This window comes from Heterocephalus glaber, unplaced genomic scaffold (genome assembly GCF_053883595.1).
Source record: "Heterocephalus glaber isolate CG9 unplaced genomic scaffold, H.glaber_assembly_v1.0 deba00000676, whole genome shotgun sequence".
NCBI classification, from domain to species: Eukaryota; Metazoa; Chordata; class Mammalia; order Rodentia; family Bathyergidae; genus Heterocephalus; species Heterocephalus glaber.
In genome coordinates this window covers 18,614,669-18,632,063 of record NW_028258156.1, presented here as the reverse complement: position 1 = coordinate 18,632,063, position 17,395 = coordinate 18,614,669, and the positions used below count along the sequence as shown (strand labels likewise).

At 39.1% G+C, this 17,395-nt stretch overlaps 1 protein-coding gene across 3 annotated transcripts in view; it reads right to left on the bottom strand.

Annotated features, from left to right (window-relative positions):
* Immp2l (inner mitochondrial membrane peptidase subunit 2) overlaps positions 1–17,395 on the bottom strand; it is a 903,239-nt gene that overhangs the window by 84,168 nt on the left and 801,676 nt on the right. The window lies entirely within an intron of this gene.

Genomic DNA, 17,395 nt, shown 5'->3' with positions numbered 1-17,395 from the left:
AGCTTGTGGCTTTGGCATTCTATAAACTATTATCAGAGATTAAAGCCTAATAATAATAATATCTTGTTAAATTCTGTAATAGCTTCGTCATGTAACTACCATCTTCAACTACAATGAGGAAATAGGACAGAAAAAATAATTTTTTGTGGAATGCCACCTAGATGGTACTTACATCACAATTTAAGTAATCTGTTCCTCTAGCTCAATCAGATGTTCTATCACGACATGACTAGATCATCCGTACCTGACTGAATGTTCACATGTTGAAATGTGAAGCTTTAAAAAACTGAAGGAAATTCAAGGGTGTGAGCAACAGAACAAGTACATAAAAAGCTACTACTGTTTTATACAGACATTTTTAGTCAGTGGGATACATAACATTTGAGTAAAGGGTTTTCACAGCATATAGGAGAACCGTGAAAAATCCAAAATCAAATAATTTAAAAAGCTGTATAAGCCTGCCTCAAATTATATTTTCAACTCAAAATGAGGATGGATATATAGACACTTTTAAAAAGGTAGAAATGTATGGAAACACAGAGAAGCAAGCTCTCTGAACAACCAGATGTATACAGAGAGCAAATCAGTTCAGCACAGAATCCCACAAGTTCATTGCTGTATACCAAAATGAGAACACATGGCCTTGAGCACAGTCCCTAGACCCCCTGGAGCCTCAGTCCCCCCATAAAAAAAGTGACATTGGACTACCATATCACTAAATTCATCACAACTATTTAAAATTCAAATTCAGCTACTAATTCTGTGAGTCTTTCTGGCAGAAATAAGTATTTTCTTTAGAAGGATTTTAGTGAGTCACTCACTCAACAATAAAAGAATTATTCTCCAAATGGCCTTTCCCTTGAATGACTCGCCTTCTAGGTAACAAGAAATAAGTAATGTTTTTCTTCTTCAGGGGTACAATTCCTAAATTCCTTCAGAGTTACAGGTGATGAATTAAGGACTTGACAGCAAAACCTATGGGCCTTTTTAGTAATGGAAAGATTTTATTTTACCTTTTTATGTATAGTGGGCCCTTGACTTATGAACTTGACCAGTTCCTGAGGGCTGGCTGTAACTAAGTCAATACAGCTGTGGTCTGGATGTTTACCTAGGTACACACTACAAATAACAAGAGGCAGATGAATCTTCCATTAACCTAACTAACCCAAGTTGTTCATGTCAGGCCGGTCATCACTTGAGGGTCCACTGTATCTGGAAACTGGATGCACAGATGTAAAATTCATGACATGAAAACATGTTTTGCCTTTGTTCAGCCTTTTAAAACTCATGTAGATTTTACATCCTACTGTAGTGTTCTCCTGCGTACCTAACAGCACCTCCTTCTCACCTCCCCCTCCACCTGAAATCTGTAATAAAGAACTTTCTTCTTCTAAACAACTTTTAAAAACAGAACAGCTTTATTAAACCAAAAATCTGCATACCACATAGTTTGCAAACTTAAAATGCTACTCCATAGGCAGTTATTCTAAATAACTCCTGATTGCATTTCCTTCTACATTGAGGCCATCATCTCTGAACTGGGCTACAGCCCAAGCCACTTGAAGGATCTGCCAACATTTACATCTACTTTATTTCTCTCTAATCTGTTTTCTGTGCTTTCACCAGAGTGATCTTTTAAAAAGGTAAATCTGATTATATCTTATCTCTGTTTAAAACTCCTTATAAAACATTATCATTGTTCTAAAAGAGATAACCCTTCCGCAAGGCATCCCAACCATTCAACAGTCCTTATACATGGCTGCACACTTAAATCACTTGGAAAACTTTCTTAAAAACCCTAGCGCAAGGCCACACCCCTGGGGACTCTGAAGTAACTGGTGTATGGTGAATCTGGACAGCAGGATTCTTTAAACCTCTGTTTAGAGATTGCCAGTGCCACTGATACGAGAACCAGTATTCTAAGGGATACAGTCCAATATGGCAGCTACTTACCACACAGCTCGCAAGCATGGATGCAAGTTTTAAAATTATAAACCTACTTTAAATAAAGTCATTCCCCTGGTTCATCTCGTGTTGTCATAACAGAATTCCACAGACTGGGTAATTTGTAATGAACAGAAATTTATTGGTTCAAGATTCTGGAGGGTGGAAAGTCCAAGACCAAGAAGCCTAGATCTGGTGAAGGCCTTCTTACTATGCAGAGGGTCAGAGATACAGGGGGGAGAGTGCAAGTGAGGAAGTTCAAACTCACCCTTTCATAATGAACACACTCTCGAGATAATTAGCCCACTCTCATAATAATGGCATTAATTGACACATAAGGACACATCCTTCATGTTCTAATCATTTCTTAATGATCTCACCTCTTCTTTTTTCTCCTCTAGTCAGTGCAAAGGAATCTGTACTGTAGAGGGACCTTATCTGACCTTCTTCTTGGGTGGAGATTATTGGTGTGGTCAAGCGTTCTCTCGGGGAAGTTGACAGAAGTGGGCACAAGCAAGGATAATACTTGTGACAGATCATCTTGCTGAGCTCTATTCTGGGTGAGCTGGTGGAGGACAGGCTTAATGATGCCACTTTGCAGATAAAGCATGAAATGCAGGGTGGACTCCCTCGACACTGCAGTTTGAGAGAGAGTGACCATCCTCCAACTGCCTACCTCCAAAATTAGTTCCTGCTAGTCAGGCGGGATGCACATTGATGGGTCTTCCACTACCTCAGCAGCAGCCATTATGTATAGTAGCTGCCCTCTTCCTATGGTGCCTTGCCCCCTCCCCTGTGTGACGTCATGCCAAGATGGTTGCTCCCACCAAAGAACAAACCCTTCTTCCCAGCATGCCCCTGGTCCCACCTAGAGAGTAACCTAATACTAGCTCACCTCCTACCACCTGGCAACGTCACCGGCTCCTCCACTCCCTGATCACTACCTCACTCAACCCTGCCTCAGCCCCTACGAACCACACCCCTGTCTCTCTAAAAGACTCTCCCTGCCCCGGCCATGTTGCTTTTGTCTCTCCTTTGTTCAGACACAGCCCGGCAGATCTATTCCCCTAATAAAGGCTTGTTGTGGCCTGGTCTGGTCTTGGTCTTCGGCACTTTTACCTGACACACATCTTGTCCTGGATTTTGACTTTGACATTCTGGACGGTGTCATTGGTCTCAGTCTCAAGGCTGATGGTCTGGCCCCTCAGGGTATTCACAGAGATCTCCATCTGTGTCAGCCATCAAGCCTCTGACACTGACCTGGTTCCACCTCCTTGTTTGATTTTTCCTCTTAACATTGTTGTACTGGGGAAACATTCAAACTATGTCAATTATAATGATTTTTTAACAAATGCTAAAAGCATTTAACATTTTCTAAAACACATTACTAGAAATTATGTTTAATTAGAAATAAGATAGGGCCAGGGATTTAGCTCAGTGGTTCCAGTGCCTGCCTCGCAAGTGCAAGGTCCCAAGTTTGATTCCCAGTACCAAAAAAAAAGAAAAAGAAATAAGATAAATTTTAATTTGTCATTAATTGCCTAAGAATCTTTTTTAAAGGAAGAGACTTAGATATGACAAGTAATTTTGGTGTTAAAGTCACAGAACATGATGGTAGACTTCATAATGTTCAATTATGTCTGCAGTCCATTTTACAAAACCCATCGGTTAAAAAAAAAAGTTAAATGAGTGTGTTTCAGCCAGAAAAATATTCCTGAAACAAAGGTTCCCAACTTTTAAAATTTTTGCATAAATATAACCTTCCTTTATTTATGATGTTTAAGTAGTTTTAACTTTAAATGATGTGCTTTCTTATAAAATATTTCTAAGTTTGTCAGTGGGGGCTTAGCATCAATAGGGGTGGAGTCAGAAATGGTGACAGTGAATTTAGAATCAGGTGTTTTCACCTTCTGTGGCAGTAGAATCCCAGGGATCTTTTTCAGTATTAGAACTATATTATCAATTTGGACTGTGAAAATGGCCCCTAATTAATTTTTCAAGTGGTTTCCCATTTAATATTGATCAAAGAGACAGAAAATAAGTGACTCCTTTAAGCCTACATATCAAGGAAGGAGTAAAGATAAGATCAATGTTTTCCATCCTCTCTTATAGCAATCTTCTTCAATATAACATCTTGCCTGCTAATGGCATTTATCAATATAAAATATCGTAAACCAAATAGACTTTATTATGCACATGTTTTATACACTAACTGGACTATGTGATTATTTTATGTTAAAAATTTAAAATGGAAAATGTCACAACAAAATTTGAGATATTTTATAACACTTCTTTTTTATTCCACATAATTCATCAATTGTATAGTGATATTTGTTTCTCCCTGTTTTTTTATAGTCTGGATCTACTTTTTTAAAGAGACTTCAAGATTCCTTGAGAGAAGCTAATTAAAGTGTATTCTATGGTTTAGATATGGTTTGCATATCCCTCAAGGCATCCATGCTGAAACTTAACCCTTAATGTGAAGTACTAAGAGGGCAGAAACTTAATGGTGTTTACAGATGGGCCCTTTGGGAGGTGATTAGGAGACAATAAGGTCATTAGGGTGAAGCCCCATGACTGAATCCTGGTGGCTTTATAAGAAGAGGGTGAGGGAACAAAAGAAACACCCCTAGATGTGCGCTCCCTGTCTCTTGTCATGTTATGTTCACTGCCACCTGGGGCAGCCAGCAGGGAGGCCATCACCAGATATGGCCTTGCCACCTTGAATTTCCAAAACTATGAGCCCAAATACGTAAACCTCTTTTCTTAGAAAACTGTTCAGTCAGTGGCATTCAGTTATTGACCACAGAAAGTGGACTAATAGTGTATTTTTCTAATTTTCCATGAGTCAGCCCAGAACCTGGCATACAGCACATACAGAAAAAAGGAAATTAAGAGCTCACAAAAAGAACCCTGACTAGATCACCATATTTTCTTCACATCAGGTAAAAATAAGTCTTTTTAAAACTAATAACAGTATCTTATGTTTTCTCAAATATTCCATGGAACATCTTCATAAAAGGGAAGTAATGGGCCGGGGATTTAGCTCAGAGGTTCCGCCGCCTGCCTCGGAACCACAAGGTCCCAGGTTCAATCCCCGTACCAAAAAAAAAGAAAGGGAAATAATTATTTTAGTCTAAAGTTCCTAGAATTATTTTTAATAAACTGTATCAAACATAATACATGATCACTTGAAAAAGCATTAGATGGATTTTTCAATTGCTCTTTGACATTTAAAGACATTTAAATGCTAGCAAAACATTATAATTTGTGGGAGTATTAAGCCTCTGAAAACACATGAAGTTCAAATAGGATTCTGTTCTAGCTTTTCAGAGAGAAAAGATACTAAAAATAGTGTGAGCTTAAGCTAGCCCATGGTTTGGTGAAATTGCTACTATTTTACTGAAAAATGGAAGAAATTAAACAAGACTATTTGGTGGGCCTACTGCAAAAGCTGGATTGACATACACCAGCCCTTCAGAATGTTCTATCAAAGGTCCTTTACTCTGTACAGCTAAACTTAACAGTGGGTCCAACCTAAATATATGACACCTTATTGTACTTTTATTATAGTATGCAAATATAAATAAAGTTCCCACAAATTGGTGAACAATTAATGAGATTCATTGCAGGGATATTTCATCACTGGATGCTGCTTTCTTGCCAACCGAGACATGATGTATTTAATTCTAAATGACAACACCTGCTCCCACCTCTAAGTGAAATGAAAAAGCTGCCACAGAGCATGTTGGGAATTCCCTTGCAGGCTTCCTTTTAATCAGGCATTTCTGCATAACCCTGAAAGCCAAAAACATAACACAATGGAAAATAACACAGCTTTGTAAGTCAATAGTTGAATTTGGAGTACTCATCAAATAAAAGAAACTGAGGATATATGGCATGCTAGTCCACCCACAACAGTATTCTATTTTCTGCTGTACAATTACTTTTTGACTCTAAAGCAGGAAAAAAAAGAATGATGTGTAAGAAAAGACAATATTATCTGATGTGGCAAATCAATAAGTGGAAATTAGAATGTTTTTGTTGTCATGGTTACCATGATAATGATACTGTGAATTTATAGTGTCTTTCATCTGAGAATTCAGCACACCTTCCTAAACCCTAACAAACAGTGCTTCATGGTATCATGCACATCATGCATGTCATGCATAACCCAACATGATACCACACATATTCTCCTAACAGGTATGGTGAGTTAGTATGTGGATGGGTGCTTTACCAAGAACCTTGTAACTCTCTTCTTGTAGCTTGTATTTCTTGATTTTCAGTCCTCTTTTCTGAGTAACCAAACTGCTATCCAGTGTGAGCAGTGGAAGTTGTTTATACCAGGCTTTTATCTTGAGTGTCAGTTGAATGAGTATCTATTTTCAGAAGCAAGCAAGTTGCCAAGGATAAACTCAGTAATACCAGTTGAAAACCCCCCAAATTACTTGCACATGAAGTCCTCCTCTAATCCCTAGAATTCTTAAAATCTTGTCCTGATTCAAATATGATGTTCAAAATCACATTGAAATTACTTATATTCATAAAATAATTTTGAAGGGTGCTGTGTTAGCTTTCTATGGCAGGACAAAATACTTAAGATAGACACTTAAATGGAGGAAATGTCTATTTTGGCTCATGGTTTCAGAAGTTTCTGTTCATGATCACTTGTTCTGCCCCTGTGAGCTTATGACAAAGGCACAATTCCATGGTGTAGAACACGTGGTAGAGCAAAGCTGCTCACCTCACGGAGGCCAAGAAGCAAAGGAAGAGAGGAAGGGACCAGGGTCCAGATATCTGTCCTTCAAGGGCTGCCCCCAGTAACCTTCTCCACTAGGCCCTGACGCCTGAAAGTTTCACTACCTCCCAACAGCACCAGTGGCTGGTTACGAAGTGTTTAGTCAAACCATTTCTGTAAATATACTTTTCTGTGCCAGGCTCTAGGTGATAGGAATAAGTAATAAACAAGATAGGCAAGCTTCTTTTCTATATGAAGCTCACGTTCTGATGTGTGACAAGTAGGAAATAAGTAAGTATGCAATAATGGCCAAGTGCCAGGGAGAATAATAAAACAGATTAAGAGAAAAGGGTAGGAGTTTTGCCCTGAGTAGGTCAAGAAGGTTCCGGTGAGCAGTAGGGTGTTTGAACACAAATCTGGATGAGGTAAGGAAGAGAGCCAGGCCAGTATCTTTCACATTGCATTCCTACCCTTCTGCCGGCTCTTGGAAACAACCTTTCTCTATCATTACTCTACATTTGCCTTTTTCTCCAATGCCTTAAAAATATGTCCTAAAATCTTCCAGCCCAAAAAACAGATAAAACACTCCTTTAACTTTCACCTAAACCCTCTCATTCACACATCTCATTCCTTTTACAACCAAATTCTTTTTTTTTTCCCCATTAACTGTATTGGTACATTTTAGGTATAAAATACAGTTACATTCATCATTGGGATCTTGTACCATTACATGAGTCTCTTGGTTCTTATTTTTTTTCCCCTTCCCTAGCCCTCCCTTCACCCCCTCCACCCTTCCCTATTTGCAAAGACCTTGTTTCCATTTTTTTCCTCTTCTCATATTTTTCCCTTTCCCTTTTTTCCCTTCCCCTACCCCTCCCAATTCCCCTACACTTTTAGACCTTTTCTTCCTGTTACACAATATCAGTTATACATTTTTAAATTACAATATTAAGATCTAAGAGACATTACCACAGATTTTACAGAATTTAAAAGGATATAGAAAACATATTTCAAAAATCTGTTTTGAAATAAATTTGACAACTTCTAAGAAGTAACTTGGAAGACAAATTAATGAAACTGACTCTGGAGGAAATATAAAATTAGAATAGCACCTATTAAAGAAAGTATATTCCTAGCATGAAAACCTACCTATATGAAAAAAGCAGGCTCATAAACATTTTATCTGATAAATTATATCAAACAATTAAAGAAGAAAAATGGAACACTTCTCCCCTCATTTTAGGAACTCAACATTGTGCTAATCCTAAAACTGGATAAAGATAATAGAAGAGAAAAGTATGAACATAGATAGAAATTTGTTTAACAAAACAAACTCTTAGAAGTCAGATCTGGCAGGATGTAGAAAGTGGTTTTGTTTTAGGGATGGCAGTATTGGTTCAGCATTGGAAGATCCACCCCCAAAAGTCATCATTTTAACAGAGGAAAGGAAAAAGCCATATGATCCTGTCACTAGTTGGAGAAAAAGTATTGGACTAAATTCTACAGCTGTTCATGGTAAAAGCTATCAGGAGACTAGAAGTAGAACAGAAACTTCTCAACAGATTAAAGACATGTACTCCATACTTCCAGTGAGAATGCCTTATATAAATGGAGACGATACAATGCTTTCTCCTTAAGGTGGGGAAGAAGGGCAGATATGCTTACTCTTTATCTGTCCATTAAACTTTGAAACCTAGGCCCCACCAAAATAGTCTGGCAATAAAATGACACAACTAGGATAGGATTGGCATGGCAGAAACAAAATCTTTATATGTAGATGAAATGATCATCTACAGAGAAAATACTAAGAAATCTCTACGAGCCCCTAGAACTTGTACTTGAATTTAGCAGGATTAGAAAACACAAGGTATACGTAAAAATTCAGGTCTGTGTATACTTGCTATAAATGATGAATCGAATATTGAAATTTAAAAGTTATGTAGGAGTACAAAGGACCTAGAAAAGTTAAGAACAAAAACAAAAAGAAAAACAGTGTTGGAAGATGTTTAGTACCTAATTTTAAGACTTCTTCTAAAGCTACAGTCAAGGCAGCGTTGGTGTAAGGAAAGACATATAGATCATTGGAATAAAACAGAGAATCTAGAAATAGAACCACACATATATGGTCCACTGAGTTTTGAAAGATTATTTAACATTAGCATTTTATAGAATATAAACTCAATTCAAGAGCCGAGGAAGAGATAGTATTTTCAGCAAATGGCACTAGAACACCTGGTATCCGTATATAAAAAATTAACCTCAACCCTTTATTTCCATACATGAAAATAACTTGAAGGGATCTATGAACCTAAATAAGAAAGCCTAAAAGTATAAAACTTTAAGAAGAAATTAGAAGGGAAAATATTTATGAATTCAGGGTAGGCAAGAATTACCTAGGATACAAAAAACATGATGTATAAAAGAAAAAAATTGATAAATGAGATTCCATCAAAATTTAGAACTTTAAATGACATCATTAAAATGAAAAGTAGTCCTTAAACAGACCATATTTACAATGCATATAACCTATGACCAGAATATATAAAGAATTCCTAGAGCTCATTAATAGACAACCCAATTAAAATGTAGACATAAGAAGATGATAAATAGCCAGTATAGCACAAGGAATGGTGTGCAATTCTAGAATCAGAAAAATACTAATCAGTACAATAATAAGATTGAATTATACCCTCATTAGGGAGATGAAGTTAAAAGTTTTAAAAACCTTGTCATGACTTTTTCTTTTTGTTGGATTCTCCCCCTTTGTGTTTAATTTGTCACACCCAATGGATTCATTCTGCTGGGCTTCCTGGGGTTGTGATCCTCATTGTCTTTTCCTAGGATATTGTCTAAAATGTTTTGGAGTGCTGGTTTGATATTTATGAAGTTCCTGAGCTGCTCTTTATCGTGAAAGTATCTTATTTCTCCATCAATTTTGAGAGAGAGTTTTTCAGGGTACATGAATCTGGGTTGGAGGCTGTTTTCCTTTAGGGCTTGAAATACATCACTCCAAGCTCTTCTTGCCTTGAGGGTTTGCATTGAGAAGTCTGCTGTGATTCTGATGGCCTTTTTTTGTAGGTGATTTGTTTCTTTTCTCTCACTGCTTGTAGAATTTTGTTCTTCTGTTGGATTTCTGGAATCCTATTATGCCTATGTGTAGATTTTTTTTTTTTTTGATTAGGCTAGCTGGAGTCCTATATGCCTCACTTATCTGTATGTCAAGTTCTTTTCCCCTGCTTGGGAAATTTTCTGCCATCACTTCTGTGAACAGATTTTTTATGTCATCTGCACCCTGTCCTCTTTCTTCATTGACTCCAATCAGTCTTATGTTATTCTTCTTTGCATTGTCTAGCAGCTGCTGGATTGATTTCTCATGTTCCCTTACAATTTTAAAGCAATTTTTCTTTTCCTCCTCACTAATTGCAATCCTATCTTCTATATCTGAAATTCTATCCTCACATTGGTTCATTCTGCTGCACAGACTTTCAATGGGGTTTTTAATCTCTTGGAAATCTGTTTGTATCTGTTTTATGGATTCCATTTGTTTCCTGTGTTGGGATTCCATCATGTTCCTCAGATCCTCTATTTTTTTTAATCTGTGTCCTCTCTAAGGTTTATTAATCATGTCTTGCACCATGAGCAAAATCTTTGCTGTTATCTGAGTAACTATTGCTGATTTCATTTTTCCCAGATCCTCTTTTGTTGCCAGTTCAGAGAGTCCAGGTGGTTGAGTATCAGATTGTTCCATCTCGTTTTCCCTTTGGGGTTGCTATAGGTGATCCATAAGTCTGTTTTTGAGGTTTGTTTACATGTCTTCTCATTTCCACGTGGGGGGGGGTGCTTCTGGCACCTGTCTGGGTCACCTTCTCTGCCCTAGGGGCTTGGGATGGTGGCAGGGGAGCTTCCTTCCAGGTGCTGGGACCAGCTGAGCTTCTCTGCCCTAGGAGCTTGGGATGGAGGCAGGGAGCTTCCTTCCAGGTGCTGAGACTGGCTCACCTTCTCTGCCCTAGGAGCTTGGGATGGCAGCAGGGGAGCTTCCTTCTGGGTGCTGGGACCAGCTCAGCTTCTCTGCCCTGGGAGCCTGGGATGGAGGTGGGGAGCTTCCTTCCAGGTGCTGAGACTGGCTCACCTTCTCTGCTCTAGGAGCCTGGGATGGCAGCAGGGGAGCTTCCTTCCAGGTGCTGGGACCAGCTGAGCTTCTCTGCCCTGGGAGCCTGGGATGGAGGCAGGGAGCTTCCTTCTGGGTGCTGGGACTGGCTCACCTTCTCTGCTCTAGGAGCCTGGGATGGCAGCAGGGAAGCTTCCTTCTGGGTTCTGGGACTGGCTGAGCTTCTCTGCCCTAGGAGCCTGGGATGGAGGCAGGGAGCTTCCTTCTGGGTGCTGGGACCAGCTCACCTTCTCTACCCTAGGAGCCTGGGATGGAGGTGGGGAGCTTCCTTCTAGGTCCCAAATTCTTAATATAAATGTCCACACTGAAAGTCTTTTCCTTCCATTTGTTCTGCAACCCACACCAAGCTATTTTTGAGCTCCAGAACTCAAGAAACTATGTGGTCAGGATCATCAGTGATCTTCATAATGCCACAGTTAATTCTTGGTTCACTTCTTTCAGCAGCACTTGACCCAAGGATTCTTCTTGAAACCCTCCCTGTCTCGGTTTCTAGAACATCACTGCCAGGTACCATGACTCATTTCCACTATCTTGGCTGGTTCCTTTTCATCTCTCTGGCACTGAACATCAAAATGCTCTAGGGCTCCTTCCTTGGGCCTTCTCTGTTCTCTGTTTAAACTCACTCTCCCTCATTCAGAACTGTGGATTTAATTATACTGATAACTCCCAAATGTACTGGAAGCACAGACCTCTTTCCAAATTCTTATATCCACCTGTGAACCTAACATCTCCATTTGGTTGTATAATAAATATCATAAATAAAACACTTCCAAAATCCAATTCTTAATTTTGCACTCCTACACACACCTGCTACTCCCACAGCCTTCCCAGTTATGGCAGACAGCATATCCCAAAGAGGCTGCCACAATATTTACATGCTCTTCTTGCAATGTGACCTTGGCATGCCTCCCATTAAGTGGTACTATATCTGTTCCCTCTCCTCTGAATTTGAGTGGGGTTTTGGGACTCCTTCATTCAACAGAGTGTGATTGAAATGCTGTTATATCATGTTTAAGTCTGGATCATGAACATGCAATTCCAGCTGTGTGTCCTGGGTCACTCACTCTTGGAACCTACCTGCTATGCTATGTAGAAGCCCACTCTCCCATGTAGAAAGACCACCTGGAAAGATCATGCTGAGGTGGTCTGGCTGGCAGCCTAGATGAAATCCCAACTGAAAGCTACCATCAACTACCAGGCATGTGATGAAGACACTTCTGGATAATTCCACTGAGTCAAACCTAGGCTCCAGATATTGAGCCACAGAGACAAGATGTCCCTACTGGGCCTTATCTGAATTTCTAACCCATTAAATCTATGAGTAAAATAATATATGTGCTCTGCGCCACTAAGTTTGTTACAGTTGTAGTAAATGGAATAGTCTGTTCTGTTGCTCAGGGCAAAACTTCTGAGAATCATCGCCACCTCCCCTCTTTCTCTCTCACATACACTGATCTTTCAGCCCTGTGAAGTCCAGCTCTTCTTCTGAAACACAGCCAGGATCCTATGACTCCACACCCCCATACTTCTCCTCTGGACTATTGTAGTTCCCTCCTCACTGGTCTTCCTGCTTCTATCTTCACTCCATCACAGTCTATCTCAACACAACAGGAAGAGTGCTTCTCTGAAAGCGTTCGGTCAGATCAGATGGTGTCACTGCAATACTCAAAACCCTCCAATGGCTTTCTTTGTGATACAGTTAAAATGCTTAATGGCCAAGGCCTTTAAAATCTGAGCCTTCAGCACCTCTTCCCACCTTCCTTCCTTGTTTATTATATCCTTGGTACACAGGGTTCCTTGCTTTTCCTTAAATCACCTGGTACACTCATGCCTCGAGACCTTTGTAGTTGTTCTCTTTCCCTGGAATATTCTTCCCCTCAAAAGCAATGATAAATTCCCCCCCGCCCCATGCCTCCTCTTAACAGTCAGTTTGTCAGATTTGCTCCAAGTACTTTCCATAAATTAGCACACCTTATATCAGTGATGGCGAACCTTTTAGAGTGTTCAATGGTAACAAACAGCGTGCTGGGGCTCATGTGACCTGGGTTCACCACAGCATTATTATACAATGGTTTGTTTGTTTCACTCTTGTAGTATGAGTTTCCCAGGTATAGAAACTTTGTTGTGTTGAAAGTTCCAGTCCCTAGTGCACAGCAGGAACTCAATAAACATTTCTTGTTAAAGATGCTCCAAGCAGAGGGCAGAGCAAGTTTAAAGGCCCTCAAATAGGAATTTTGTTGGCCTGTCTGAGAAACAGTGCAACCAGGACAGAATGAGAATGGGGGAGAGGGAATAAGACAAGGTCAGGGGGGTAACCAAAGGCCAGATCATGGAGGTCCTTACAGGCTATGACAAAGCTGGATGGGGGAAGTTGAAGGAGAGTGATGTGCTCTGATAGGCATTTTAAAAAGATAATTCTGGATGCTCTGGGGAAAACAGCCTGAATGGAGAGCAGGAGGGGAAGAAAAGCCAGGGAGATCAGCCCTGAGGCTTGTGGAGTAAATCAGACACACAAGAGACAATGGTGGCCTGATTCCTGATGGAGTGACAGAAGAGTCTAAAGTATTCAGATACAGGATGCACTTTGAAAGCAGAGCTGAACAGGTTTGATAATCTGGATATAAGATAATAAGAGCAATCAAGCATGAGTTCTTCTTTTTTTTGGTACTGGGGATCGAATTTGGGACCTTGCGCTTTCGAGGCAGGCTCCGGAACCACTGAGCTAAATCCCTGGCCCCAATCAAGGATGACTTCTAACAGTTTTGGCCTTAGCAAATGGTACATTTTAGCAGTGCAGCGGTATTGCTTCAATAGTTATTTGACTTTAAACAAAGGTCCTGTTTTTAATAAATTCAGAGTTGGTAAGCAAATCCCAAAGCAATGTTCAACTATACCATGGTTTAGTTGAACTGAAGTTCTAAAACAGAACGAGTAACACTTTGATCCACAGGATGCCTAGGCATGGGACATAATACATAATTAATATATATAGAGAGAAGCAGAACACCTCACACAGTGGAGCCCTATGTGTGCCACTGTCTGGGCAAAGCACCCCTCTCCTGACACCTGTACACAGAAGAGGCCTAGCTGGGTGGGCTCTCTAAGCACGACAGACTTGCTATCAGGCAAAGGAGCCATCCAGAAAATACAACAGATTCAGGTTTCTGTCTAGGAAGATGTAGATCTTCAGAACATTTATAGACCAGAGAGGGAGCAACCATACTACAAACCCCAAGGAAAGGCTAACCACCACCACTCATGTAAAGAATTTGTACTTAACATGCATTTCTCCCAACTTGCACATAACAGAAAAACAAATTTGTCAGACAGCTGCTGACTGGGACTAAAAAGGAATGTAAACTAATGAAACATCATAAATGCAGCTCTGTAGGGAATAGCCATCAAAGTGGGCTCTATGGGCTTGGTGCTACCCAACCAGAAAAAGCAAGTTACCTGAACATCTCCTCCCTTTTATAAGCTAACTGCCTTCTAAACATATTTCCATTTCTAGTTTCCTTAAAATATTTTGCCAGTGATTTTTCTCACCTTTCCCTTGAGAAATGAAAATGATTATTATTCTATAATTAATGGATAGTTATCCTGATATACATACATTTTATTACATTGATCATCTGGACTTCAAGCTACCTATGTTTGCAATTTTTCAGGGAACAGTACATGAAATGGCATTCGTATTATACTTTGAAATGAAGTGAAATGTGAATAGAGAATCAGAATGTCAGCCTGATTACTACTAAAGCTGATCAAAGAATGAGTCTTAGAGGTGTGGCCAGAGTGGACCCCTAACACCTTCTAATGCCCCTGAATCAGACAGCTGCCAGCCAGTATCAGAGGAGATGCTGGCTTGACAGCTCAATGAGAGGAGAATGAGACCTGCGGCATGAGCCAGAAGGATGCTCGGGGCACAATCATTTCTTTCTTCCACACCTGACTATCAGAGAAGAAAAGGAAGGAGCCAATGATGATGTCGAGAGAAGCAGATGTCTTCCTTATATGCTTTCTTTCCTGGAGAGTGGAGGAGAAATTAGCTCCTCGTATGAAAACCTGAGTTAGAATACATTTTCTTCCATTGTTGCCTTCCAAAATTGGACACGGGAACTGAATTTAATCTCTAATCACAGACCTGGATTTCTACCAACCATCTATGCATGCTTCCATCTTGTTATTATTTCTCATATACATAAATGAGGCATACGTGGCAGCCGTTAGGCATAAAGAGAGGAAGGCAGCTTTGAAACCTTCTCCTGCTATCTCTATCTTGTGGAATTAGCAAATCTAACTTCTCATAATCTAATATTCTTACCTGAAACAGGATTAGCTTTACCTCCCAGGGTTTTGTTAGAATTAGATGGAAACAAATGGGAAGGAACTGGAATTCAGGTGCCAAACTAATTATATTTTCATCCCTTCCCTAAATCTAATTCAGGAATATCAGAGATTAAAATTTGTATTAAAGCAAACCCCGTGACATTACTTCAGTCCTTGCCTCTTGGTTGAGCTCTTGAGAGTCCCTGAGACTAACCTTCACATTCATATGGTCACTAAAATATTTTAAAAGGAGTTTTGAATTTACAGAAAAATTGGGCAGAAAGTACAAAGAAACCCCGTATATAACATATATGTAGTCTCTCCCACTGTCAACATCTCACAGTGGAGTGGGATATTTGATACAACTGATAACCTTACATTGGGATGTCACCATTTTCCAAAGTCCATAGTTTACATTAGGATTCACTCTTGGCACTACACGTTCTATGAATTTTAACAAAAAATTACTGACGTAAGTCCACCCTCATAGTATTGTGCAGGATAGTTTTGTGGTCTTAAGGATCCTCTGTGCTGCTCCTACTTATCTTTCCTTCTCCCTGATCCCCTGGAAACCATGCAATGGGATAGTATTCAGCCTTAGAAAATAAGTTGTTTCTAGTTACAGCAATATACATAAATCTAGAGGTCATTATGCCAAGTGAAGTAAGCCAGATACAGAAAAAAAGAAATACTACAGCATCTTACTTACTTGTAGAACCTCAAAAAGGTGGATACGTAGAAGCAGAGAAAAGTGGTAGTTATTAGGGATGGGGATGTGGGGGACTTGAGGAGAGGCTGGTCAAAAGGTTAAAACTTATACTTATGCATGGTAAATAAGTTTAGGGGTATAATTTACAGATTGACTGTAGTTCCTAATACTTTATGAGATACTGGAAATTTCCTAAGGGAGTATATATCAAGTTTTATCCCCCAATACACAAAAATAATGACTATGTGAGGAGATGGAGATGCTAATCAACTTGATAGATTTTACTATGGATATGCACAGAAAAACATTATATAGAAAACATTAAATACATGCAAACTTTATTTTTTAAATATGAAATAAAGATACACAAATAAAAAACAAGCATATGAAAAGATGCTCAACATGGTACTTCATCAAAGAATTGCAAATTGAAACACCTATGAGATACTACCGCACATCTATGAGAATGGCAAAACTCCAAAACATTGACAACTCCAAATTCTGAGAAGGATAGGGCCAATGGAAGTTTCATTCACTGTCAGTTGGTAATCAAAATGGTACTTTCGCTTTGGGAGACTATTTGGCGCTATCTTACAAAGCTAAACATACTCTTGTTATATTATCTAGCAATTGCTCTCCTTAGTAAATATCCAAATGAGGTGAAAAGTTACATACACACAAAAGTTACACATAGATATTTTTAGCAACTTTATTCATAATTGACCAAACATGGAAGAAATCAAGATGTTCTTTACTAGGTGAACGAATTAATAAACTGGAACATCCATACAATAAAATATTAGCAGTAAGTAAAGAGAAATGGGATATTAAGCTAAGGGGGAAAAAAAGAGAGGAAGCTTAAATGCATATTGCTAAGTGAAAGATGCCCATATCAAAAAGGCTAGTCTGTAATTTTCACTATATAATCTTCAAGAAAATGAAAAACTATCTAAAAAGTAAATATAATATACGGTCATATTTTTAGTTTTGATGAAAGATCCCTTAAAATATATATACATACACCTTCCATTGTTTTCACAGCAATTGGATTTCATTGAATTCAACAGGAATCAACCAAATTGTTTTAAATTTTGTCATTAGATATTCCTATTTTTGACTTAAGACATTTAGGACATTAAGCTTTAAAAGAAAAACCACCAGGTCAGGGATGTAGCTCAGTGGCAATGCACCTGCCTAGCAAGTGGTCCTGAGTTTGATCCCCTGATACCAGGGGGAAAAAAAAGAAAAAAACTTACCACCACTACCAAAAAATAATTCCAAGTTACTCTACTGCAGCACATGGTGGAGGCCACTGTCACCTTAGAAGAAAGTTGTTTCCAGGTTTATTTAGCAGGGAATATAGAAAGCATAAGAATATTCTGACCAGAAGATAAGATGATTCTATAGAACCACACATATTAAACAGTCAGAGGAACTTTAATAAAGTTCTAACCCCACACTAAAACAACAAATACACACAAAGAAAAACTAAGATAAAGAAAAG